At 33.8% G+C, this 12,174-nt stretch overlaps 1 protein-coding gene across 3 annotated transcripts in view; it reads right to left on the bottom strand.

The window, feature by feature from the left end:
• LOC141458632 (neurotrimin-like) overlaps positions 1 to 12,174 on the bottom strand; it is a 747,333-nt gene that overhangs the window by 439,533 nt on the left and 295,626 nt on the right. The window lies entirely within an intron of this gene.

The following is a 12,174-nucleotide window of genomic DNA, read 5'->3' as shown; positions in this document are numbered from 1 at the left end:
CGGCACGGTCATATGGTGTTTTATTATTACCATTCGATTGTTCTTGAGAAACCCTTTCCAACCGTATACGATCTCTGTATTTGGTTTTGGCTTTTCGACGCGTATAGGCCGACATTATACGAGGGTCGTTTGAAAAGTGCGTGCAAAGTCAGAGAGATAGCACCACTGGCGCGTATCGAGGTTATGTTTAGTTAGTAGCATCTCTTGGAAGAACACACACCAAGTTTCAGCCAGATCGGCCTATTTCTTTGTGTTTGGCATTCGTTTGAATCGAGGAAGTCGAGTGATTTTCAAAAAATGGACGAAAAAGAATTTCGTGTGTTGATTAAACACTACTTTATGAAAGGCAAAACGCCTCAGGAGACTAAAGAGAAGCTTGATAAACATTATGGTGACTCTGCACCTTCGATTAGAACAGTTTATAAGTGGTTTCGAAATTTTCGGAGTGGCCATATGGGCACAAGTGACGCTGAACGTTCTGGACGCCCTGTTGATTGTCTGGACTACTCCAGAAATCATTGATAAAATCCATGATATGGTGATGGATGACAGAAGAGTGAAGGAGCGTGAGATTGCTAGTGCTGTGGGCATCTCGAATGAACGGGTACATAATATTTTGCATCAACATTTGGACATGACAAAGCTATCCGCAAGATGGGTGCCGCGATTGTTCACGCTTGACCAAAAACGAAATCGTGTGAAGTGTTGCAAGGACGGTTTGCAGCTGTTCCAGAAGAATCCGCAGGACTTTAAGCGTCGTTTCGTCACTGTGGATGAAACATGGATACATCACTACACTCCTGAGACCAAAGAACAATCTAAACAATGGGTTACCAAGGGGGAATCTGCGCCAAAAAAGGCGAAGACCGTTCCTTCGGCCGGAAAGATTATGGCGACTGTCTTTTGGGATTCGCAAGGAATAATCCTCATCGACTATCTGGAAAGGGGTAAAACTATTACAGGTGCGTATTATTCATCGTTATTGGACCGTTTGAAAACCGAGCTGCAAGAAAAACGCCCACGATTGGCCCACAAAAAAGTCCTTTTCCATCACGACAACGCACCAGCTCACACCTCAGCAGTTGTGGTCGCAAAATTAATGGAAATAGGGTTCCAACTCGTTTCACATCCCCCCTATTCTCCACACTTGGCTCCCTCGGACTACTATTTGTTCCCCAATATGAAGAAATGGCTGGCGGGAAAAAGATTTTATTCAAACGAGGAGGTGATTGCAGAAACGAATGGCTATTTTTCAGACTTGGACAAATCCTATTATTCGGAAGGGATCAACAAACTAGAACACCTTATTATATTCACTGTCACTATTTTACACTAATGTTTTATATACAATCGATAGATTGTGATGACAGCTGACGATTAAAACTTAAACGAACATCATAGCTACTACGCGTCAAAAGTTATACCATTTCCAAATCTCGATACGCAGCAAAATGATCTCAAAATGGCGGCGCTTTCCTCTCCACCGCGCGCGATGCGTCACAGTCCTCGCTTATCGTAATGAATTCTTTGATCTTTTAACTATCTAGTGGTCTAATGTAATTTTGGATGTAGACGATAGATTCGAAACTATAATGCCAAACTGTATCCCCCGATTTTGTTATTATTAGGTTTTTTGGATTGCCTCCATACGATAGCAAATTTCACGTCTTAAGTTCATTTTCTTTTATTCTACATTTGATGTACCCAATTGTTAACGGCAGAACACAAAGTTGTTGGCATTTACCCAATCTTTTTTGTTTTTCATTGAACAGTATTTGATGAAATGCCGTACAGTAAATCTTGGATACAGACTCCACAAAACGGGACTACTGCTAAGAAAGTGACACCGCTGAACCGCAGAGAAAAAATTATTCAGCTGGTAATTGATCAAGAAGCTACTTAGGACTCCTAAAAAAATTTAAATAGTTTAAAATAAATCAACCAAATAAAGATTACTTTTGCAAAATAAAAATTACACTTGGCTTAGGCACTTAATTCATAATGAATAAAATTATAAAGGTTTTCTTATTTAAGGAAATATTAATGGAACGTTTTTCAATAATAATAACCTTTAAAAAAAACATAGTTATTTAAAAAAAATAATAAAATAAGTATATACAGGGTGTACATGGAGGAGAAGTCGAAACTTCGGGAGGTGATTCAGCAGCTCAAATAATAATTTGATAGTGAAACGTCGGTTCCGCAACTTCCCAGTTTTCTGCATTTACACCCCTCTGTTCAGGGTAGGGTTTTATTAAAAACAAAAACATCCATATCGTCTTGAAGCTCAATAAATGCGCAACTTTTTCTTTAATTGGGTGCCTCCTTGATTCATTAATCATTGAAAAAATGCAGTTGAAAATTTTAACAAAAATCATTGAGAACGAATTTTTTAGACATTAATGTAAAAATTTCATTGATAAGAAACGTTTTGAGGCTCTGGGTTAACTAAATTTATAGGAAATTTAATGCTCTTTCGTTTGGAATAAGCAGATTTGTTGTACGATAAAGGATAGAAACGTTACGGCCCTTTTTATGGTGAAAAACGTGAATATCGACGGAATAGTTAAAGATGCAAATATCTTGGACACTATTGAGAATTGGGCCAAAGTGAAGAGAATATTTTTTGTCGCATTTGAGCTGCTGTATCACCTCCCGAAGTTTCGACCACTGCTCCGCATACACCCTGTATAGATGGATATATGCGTATGAGCCGGAAACTAAACAGCAATCGACTGTATGGGTGTTTCAAGATGAACCAAATCCAACAAAAGTTGTTCGCGCTCGAAGCACTTCGAAACAAATGGTCGCCTGTTTTTTCGGAAAAACTGGTCATGTGGCAACAGTGCCTTTAGAGGAACGTAGACCGGTCAATTCTGAATGGTACACAACCATTTGTTTGCCGGAAGTCTTCGATGAAATAAGGAAAACAAATAAGAGCCGTCGGATCATTCTTCATCAAGACAATGCCAGCTGTCACACATCTCGTCTAACAACCGACTAAAAACAAAGTGTATTTGTTCACTGGTGGAAGAGGAGGTCTGCAAGGCCGGAACGTCTCTTTAGGTTCTACGGCATTTGAAAAAGTGATTGAATTAGCGTACCTTGGATCTCAGGTAAACTCGTTGAACGAGACATATCCGCAGAAATTAGTGGAAGAATCGAGGCGGTTAACAGGTGTTATTTTTGGTTTGCTAAAGGTTCATGAAAATTAGGTTCCTTTCTAGGCATACCAAAACCCTTATCCGCCCAGAATTGGACCTTGAGTAAGACAGATGAAAAGGAGCTACTCATTTTCGTGAGGGAGATCCTTTAGACAGAATTTTTGGGCCCCAATAAAAGAGGAAGAAGTCTGGAGAATAAGAAATAATAGGGAACTGTACGACCTATAGTCCCTATGTTGTAAAAGTTATTAAGACAGGAAGGCCGAGCAGGGGCAGGCCACTTAGCCTAGAATGGAGGAATCTGAGAACCCAAGGAATGTGTTAGAATAGACTATTATCCGAACTAGAAGGGCAGGAAGGCCAACGCAGATGGATAGACGGAGTGGCGGCTGGCGCTACAGCTTTTTTTGGAATTTCTAACTGGAAAGCAGCCGCCAAAGATAGAGCAAGATGGCCAGGACCAGGTCATTAGGGAGGCCAGGACTTGCCGCGAGTTGTAGCGCCGTATAGTAAGTAATAGTAGTGAAAGATTTTGGAGACTGAACAAAAAACTTAATTTTGTTATTACAAAAAATAAAATGTAATATTAATATAAGCGGCAATGATGTAGAGTATATTTTGGTCTAAAGATTATTTTAGGTAAAAATAATATCAAATTTAAATTCAATTTTCAAATTACATCCCACTCATTTTAAATAAATTATATTAAGTTATACTCTAAAAAAAAATAAACGAAATTCAATATGAATGATCATAATAAGAAATGGAATAATAATTGTATGACTAGATAAAAAGAAAAATAGAATATAAGACAGAAAGAACCCAAAGCGTTTTCCACTTCAGTGCTGATACCATCTGAAGGAAATAGATTGAAACGTCAGTGGTAAGAAATATATTTACTATACTCAATAAAAAAAAATCTGCCGTTTTACATTGATTGAACATTCAAGACAGCTTTATTTAAATATTTTATGCATTTATAGGATAAATATTTCAGTAAAATTGTCTTTAAAAAAAAGAACATTCATTATAAATTCTTAGCCTTCAAAAACTAATTTAGCAACTTACTAATTTTGTATAATACAACCTAGAATATGTTCTTGCAGGTTAAATACAAGTAGCACTTTAGATGTTTAATAATCTACACCTTGTCCTTGAATCCATTAAAAAAAAATATCTATGTTTAATGGGCAGGTTACTTGTTACAGGTTATTTGTTAAAAGTACCTGCAGATTCTGAACCTTTTCTGTTGTCTACAGTAAGTATTGGTTAATTTTTAGATTAATTTAACAATTTACCAAATAATTTTATCGTATTCTTTTGAGGTTGCAAAGCAGTTTCTAGGTTAAGAAATATATAGTACCAAAAATGTGCAGCCTCAAAATCTGTAACACCAGCCCCCACATGCTTACTTTATGAATAAAAGGTTCTACTTTAATATCACCAAGTTAAGCAAACATTTATGGTATTCATAAGCTACAAGGGATTGTTACGGAAACGATAATATGCAAAAATCGGGTCAACCAAAAGGTCAACTTTACTGTACAATATGAGAAAACAACGATTTACTAGCCATGGAAATCTATGTACAAGCCATGGAATCTATGTACAAGCTCTGAAAATCAATGTACAAGCGTGGGTAAAATAAAAAAATCTATGAAGAATGGTTACTGACAGAAGAGGCAGTGTGTTTTGATTCCACACTTGCGTCCAATTGTTTTGCAATATTTATGGAGATTATTTCTGCTGAAAAGAGAATCTAAGTGATAACTTCTCAATAATAAGATTAGAATAAGGAGTTTTAGGAAATCAAAGTGGATTAAAAATGGATTAAATCTAAAAGCAGTTGATTCCAGAAAGCTTGGCAAGTCAACTTGGGAATTATTGCCGAGTCTCTTATCTAGTTTTAAGTTTGACAGAAACTATAAAGTTCCATAAATCATCGTTGGAACCCAGCAGTTTCATTGTTTTAAGATATTAAGTTCTGTAACATGATTTGTAATTCGTAACTTGTTGAAAACCCTACATCTTACCTTTTATTGATTAAAACCCAACATTCTTCAGTTTATTACATTAAATAAAATACAAAACACGACCACCGGCTGTTCAAAAAATTTTAATCTGCGGAAGAATTGTAAGTTCTGACTTTAAACAACAATGTACTAATCTACAATCCGATTAGGACTTGAAACACTCGTACTGTGTGGCTTCAGCTAAGCACGCTATCTACCAACTCCAAGCACTACAATCACAAAGTCTAGGCCATATACTATAACTTTAACAGAATTATTCTCGATGATTAAAAAGTACCTTTTATTTGATTTTATCGTCTATTTGTACCAAACGATTCCTAAAAAGGAGACTGAGATGGCGATAGAGATTTACTTAGCGTTAGAGATCAATAATTGATTTTATGAAGAGTCATCAGTTGGTAACTCCATACCAGTCAAAGAATCAGTACTCTAACAACTTGTGGCTTTATTTATTTTTATTTTTTAATGTTCCAAGTTATCTAAGTAAGTGATAGTTTAAATGAAAGAAATGGTTATAAGTACATCTTTGTGTGAGGCAAAGCAGAAAGAAAAAGATTATCAAATTCTTATTCCACTAAAAGAATGTTTAGGAAGCTACCACCTGGGTTATATCTAACCCACCAGTGATGTAAAGACTTTACATTGGCGTATATGCGGCATAGTTAAGGAGAGGTGACCTGTAGTTGCAGAACAAATACTAAGGTTATGTTTCAAGGTTATGTAATTATTACTAAAATAACTCCTTAACAAAAACTTACAGTTTAAAATGTTAAGTATAAGGGTTGATTAAACGCCAAAAGGTACACAAATCAGCAAGTACCCAACATTTCATTAATACTTCATTAATATTTAAATAATTCTACTGCATTAATTTTCATTAATAAGTTATTTTTTAGAATTTATTAGATGTCACAGACCCTTATGCTGGCCATTTTCGTCTACAAAATATATGTTCAAGTAGCACTGTAGATTGACTGTAATATCTAGTTATCTATAATAATGAAACTATTAATTACAGGTTAAAAAGAAAAACGTTACAAAAAATTAAAAAAAATTATAAGGCTAAGAAATTCAAAACTTTTTTTTAAAAGAAACTTCACCAACATACATCAATGATTTTTAAAAATCGTCGGTTTAAGTTCATTCTTCGATTAAAGTAATTGTTATTTTATGTAGTAGTCAAACGTTTATAATAATTATCTGGCTTTATCGCAAGTAACATAGTTTTCTTCAATTACATTCTCAATGTAGGTATTCATCCCACAATGTTGTATATATGTAATAAAGTAAATAAGATATGCATATTTTTAGGACAGCTAATTATTCCAGTATTTTACTATAAGTAAAATTAGGAGGTCTAAATTAAATTACAATCGAGAAATCAATAATTGTTGTTGAATAATCTACTTGTTATAACTGTGTGTTATTTGTGCTCTCGAATATTTCGGTAAGACGAATTCAAGACAGTAGCCTTCTCTAACTTTGTCTTTTTCTACTTTAACATGCATGTACATATATGTGATTTATCATAATTATAACAAAAAAATATTATAAATGAAGTGGCCAGCATAAGGGTCTGTGACATCTAATAAATTCTAAAAAATAACTTATTAATGAAAATTAATGCAGTAGAATTATTTAAATATTAATGAAGTATTAATGAAATGTTGGGTACTTGCTGATTTGTGTACCTTTTGGCGTTTAATCAACCCTTATACTTAACATTTTAAACTGTAAGTTTTTGTTAAGGAGATTTTTGTACCTTTTGGATAGATTTTCCTTTTTGTCTATTTTACAAAGTTACATATCTGCTTTACAGATTTTTTTAAAATTTGGAATAAGCAATTCTATAATTATAACCTGATAAGGTGTTAAGTCGGAACCGTAACTACCACTGGAGAGATCTTTTTAAAGAATGATTATAGTTGCGGTCCCCCAAACCATCCCCAATAACAATGTTTTTGAAAAAGCGTTTTGAATAACATAGGAAGGTATTTGTACGTAAATAGCAAAATTAAACTGCGATTTCAGTACTTCCTTTTAAGAGGAGTAAGAAAAATAAACTATGATTGCAGTACTTCTCCCTAAAAGGCAAAGAGGCAAAGATTTTTTAATCGAACGACAATTCATTGATTTAAATCGGTTCACTCATTGATAATTTAAACGATTGCAGTACTTCCTCTTAGTAGGTGCAAGAGCATCAGCAACGTAGAGGAGCTTTAACCACTTATTCGAGCTGAATTTTATCGAAATCGTACTAAGCGTTATAGAAATATTGGTAATAATAGTTTTAGAAAGGGCCTTATTTGGGTGGGGCGAACTCCCCTCCTTATGAGGCACGGCGTCGAGACTTTTAAAGTGCAAATCTGTACAAAATTTCGATTCGAATGACACTTCGGTCGGTTCACGTGTCGATAATTTGAAACGATTGCTATACTTCCCCTTAACAAGTGTAAGAGCTGATCGCCGCTTTAATGTTGCGTAGGGGAGCCCTAACCCTATCATCCTACCAAATTTTATCAAAATCGGGCCAAGATTTACAGAGTAATTAGTAATAATAATTTTGGAGGGGGCCTTGCATAAAGGGGGCTAACTCCTCTCCCATTCCATGTATAGGATCGAGACCCCCAAAAGGCACATCTACATAAAATTCCGAATCGAATGACACCTCATTCATGAAAATCGGTTCACGCGTTTAGGCGCTACGTTGTTTACAAAAAAGGTAACAAGAAGAAGAACAAGAACAAGAACATTTTTTGAAAAAGCCGTTTTTGCTCATTTTCGGCAACTTTTTTCTCGAAACCTATTAAATCTGGGTCGTTACAAAACAAATACAGTGATAAAGGAGGGTTTGCCCTATAATTTAAAGAAAATTTGGGAATTTTATCTTTTATAGAAAAAGAGAAAAAAATTGTCAAAGTTGGGTGTTTTTCAACGTTACGCTTTTTCGTGCAGTTTTTGACGATCAACCCTTATACAACTGTCCTACCGGACAGTTTTAATTACGATCTGCAGACCTGCGCTGAGCCAGTATGGCAAATGATGAGATATCCAGACTGATGAGCGTGAGGTGAGAATAAGAAGTACTTCAAACAGCTATGTCTTAAGTTAGAACAATAGGGTTTCTATTTAATGATAGGAACTGGAATAGAGGGCTGGCGTAGTAGATCCAGGAGGCCAAAGGCGCTTTGTACCTCCGAGGACAAGAAGAAAGGTGTTTATCTATAAAAAAGTGGTTCATCATTCACAAAGAAAATGAATTTCTTGGGCTACGTATACACCAAGCGAACTAGGAAGGTACTGTAGTTCGTGTTAGTTTGGGGTTAATGGAATTTCTTTAGCTGTACTAGCACGCTTAACACTAAAAGAACATTTTTCTGTACAGTCTAGCCATTCACCTCTTAAACGAAACCATCTTAAAAGGAGTATTCACAGAAAGAATTAATGTTGAAATTTTACAAAATTCTAAAGATAAGTATTAATTTGTTTTAGTACGGAGGTGGCTCATTGTTTAAAGTTATAATAAAGATAACTTTGATAGCAATAAAAATTACAATAATTAAAAACTGCAAGTGCAGAGGAAAAATAGTGTAAGTTATTGAACATTATAGAATGGAAAACAGAAATAAGTTCCCGCACTGTTTTACCTAAAACATGCCAAAGGTGTAAACAAAGAAAGCCTATAAAACTAGCAAGGAAAGTGCTATTTGGCTCTGACTGGTTGTAATCTTGACTTAAATTAACTTCGGCTCTTTATTACTATCAAGTTGGTTGGACTTTTATGTCTTGCGGAATGCTTGGTGATTGAGTACTAAAAGAAAACCATATTGTTTTACATGTATTCATCTATAAATTATGTCACTGTCAAACTAAATGACCCCATTACTCCAATGTCATTCTATTGTAACAAAATGATTATTCCAATCTCTTAAAAATACTAGTAAATCTTATAAGCAGGTCGCCAAAGGATCTTTTCTTACAACTTTTTAAATTACTCTTTTCAAAATGTAGTACCAATCATGTTAATCGAAAGCTGCATCTAATATGAACATGTTTATTGTGAATGTATGTTGGAATATCCAATCAATTCAATCTTTTTATTGTTTTTAAGATTTCTTACAAGGGTTGAGTCGATTCACAAAGTAAATCCAAATAATATAAATAATAGGGAAGGGATTAGCTATGAGGTTAGCATACTGGACTCCCACGCGGAGGTCCCGGGTTCGAATCCAGCTGCTGACCCTTAGATTTTCTCTTCCTAGGAGCTTCTTACAGCTCACTGTCCGGTGATGGACAGTGTTGTCTGTAACGAGAGAACACTGTCCGGAGGCCGGCAGTGCACTGGAAAAAGCTCCGGGCGCCAATAACCTTAGATGTTAATGCGCCTTAAATAAAAAAAAAAAAAAAAAAATTATAAATAATAATAAAAAGTAATTATAAAAATAAACTAACTCTTTTTGTTGACAAAGAAATGTAAACATGTAAATGGTGGTAATAATATTTAGACATCATTTTACCCAAAGAAAAGAGAAGAAAAAAATTAAAAAATTAAATAAAAATAGAAATAGCGAGAGAAAGTGTATAAAATAAATCAATTAAAATAAAATAAAACTGCTACTGATTTTGCATAAATTTTTTTAGCTTTACAGATTTCAGAACGTAAAAATGATGTTATTCAATTTACTATAAGAATCTATTGTCTGTAAATTTGACAGTGTATCCTCGCCCATGGGGTATAAAATATAGTTTGAAAGATACATTTGTCTAAAACAATTCAACATAAGGCACGATAAAAGGAAGTGTCCTAGATTATCGCTTTCAAATGCACATATGTTACATTGTTGCTCAGGATTAAATCTATATGAAACCTTATTAAGGAAGATTCTACAGTATAAAATAACCTCAATTGGCTGGCTACCCTTAATTTGTTTATGTGACACTGAAAAAAGAAATAAGATTCTCCGAGACCTAAAGAACTTATATTTCTAAAAACTGGATTATAGGATGATGTGTCCGCCTTAATTACATCTTTACAGTTTAGGCTATTTTTAAAAGATTCCAATAGGCTAGAGAGATAAGAGGATAGGAGGTTGGGATCTTGAGATTTCCAGACATTATCAGCTCCTATTTCTAGTAAATATGACCCAAGTTCATGACACCAATTAAAGGGGATCTTTTTATTGTCTTGGAGTTCCAACATTTTACTATAACAAATTTTCGGTAGTCGATCATTCGGAATCAATGTTGGAATATGCATTTTTGAAAAAGTATTTTAAAAAAAGTAATAATAAACTGCACGTTAATAGTTTCGTAACTCGTTTTACAAGCGAATTAAGTTAAACGCTAAGCTTTACTAAACAAATATCCTACGAAATTGTAGGTGAAAATAGTCAGAATATTGGTTTGTTACATCTAATTAATTCTAAACAATATTAATGAAAATTTAATGCAGTAATATTAATTAAAAGATATCAATTGTTATAATATTTGAAAGTAAAACATAAGCTTCTTCGAATGTATCTAAATGGCTGAAATTACAAGCTGAAATATGAAGGAAATGTTTTGGGTATTTGCTGATTTGTGTACCTTTTTGTAGTTTAATTAAACCCTTATACTTAACGTTTTAAACTGTACTTAAGTTAACTGTACTGGGTTAAGTTTAACTGCACTTAAACCTTAAACTGTTTCAAGTTTTTGTTAAGGAAACTGTACTGGGCAATGATTGATAAGAAACAGAAGTTTATTGTTTACATCCTTGAATTTCTTAAAAGAAGTTTAAGATTTTTTAAATAATTTTAAACATCTCTTAAGTTGAAGAAAATTAACTTAAACTCATCAGAAAATCAGTGAACTAAAAAAGAAAATAAATGAGAACACAAATTTAATATCAACAAGTTAAGCAGGCTTAAACAGCAATTGAACCTACATTTAAACATCTGCTGTAGAAATTCTAAAAGCCACAGAAATAATATTAAGCTGTAAATTTATTGAAAGAAATAACACAAACTTCTAAACGCATTATAAATTATAAATGTTTTGTAAATTACTATGTGTTTCGTAAACGTGAAACCAAAATTCTCTCACACCAATGTGTACATATTAAAAGAAAAAGACTGTCCGTAAAGCCTGCTTAAGTTCATTAAATATTTGACAAATAGATTAAAATGAGTTACAAAACATTTATTACATTACAAATAAAATATTTATTTAGTTAAAACAGTATCTCGGCTTAACTTTAGAAAACAAACTAACCTTATCTACTCACGTTCAGGACAAAGTCAATTGACCACAAGACTACTCATTCCTTTAAACTCATGAAACTCGAAGATAACAATGAAAAAGAACAAACTCCTCTTCTACAAAGTGGTCATCAGGCCCGATGTTACTCTACTCCTGGAGCCGCCTGACCTGTAGTATAGTAACATCAAGAAACTCCAAGGGCAACTAATATCTCAAGACTTTCTTCGACATACTAAAATCGCCTCACTTCATGACATTATTTCCAACAATCCTCGTTCACTTCTTTTGACTAAAACCGCCTGCTGAAACTCCTCTCCACTTCAGATTGTCATTGTAACCTGTCTCTCTGCCGGGATACAGTCTCTTACGATCCTTCTATTCCTTACAAACACCAAAGAATAAGTTATGTTCTTCTCTAACTTTCTTCCTCTAGTTGAAGGTTTTCCATCCATTTTCCCTGCAAATTATATCCTTTTTGAATATATTTTTAAACAAAAAGAATAATTTTGTTCACTAATTCTATCTAATTAAATAAAAACTGTTAAGATTTTCATTATTCTTATAGATTACTACTTATTCTTCTGAATTTTTCATCCCGTGGTGTCTAAAACATTCCTGGTATTCCTTCAGGCATTTTTAATTGACTTCTTTGGTAAATTTAAGATATTCTAAATCAATTTCTAAATTATGTAGAATATAAATAAGTGGCCTAGGAATAATACGACTGTATAGGATTA

The sequence above is a fragment of the Rhodnius prolixus genome, unplaced genomic scaffold (assembly GCF_049639745.1).
Source record: "Rhodnius prolixus isolate KJV_2025 unplaced genomic scaffold, Rpr scaffold_5, whole genome shotgun sequence".
Classification (NCBI taxonomy): Eukaryota; Metazoa; Arthropoda; class Insecta; order Hemiptera; family Reduviidae; genus Rhodnius; species Rhodnius prolixus.
Note: the sequence above shows the minus strand (reverse complement) of the source record. Positions and strands in the feature narration are given on the sequence as shown.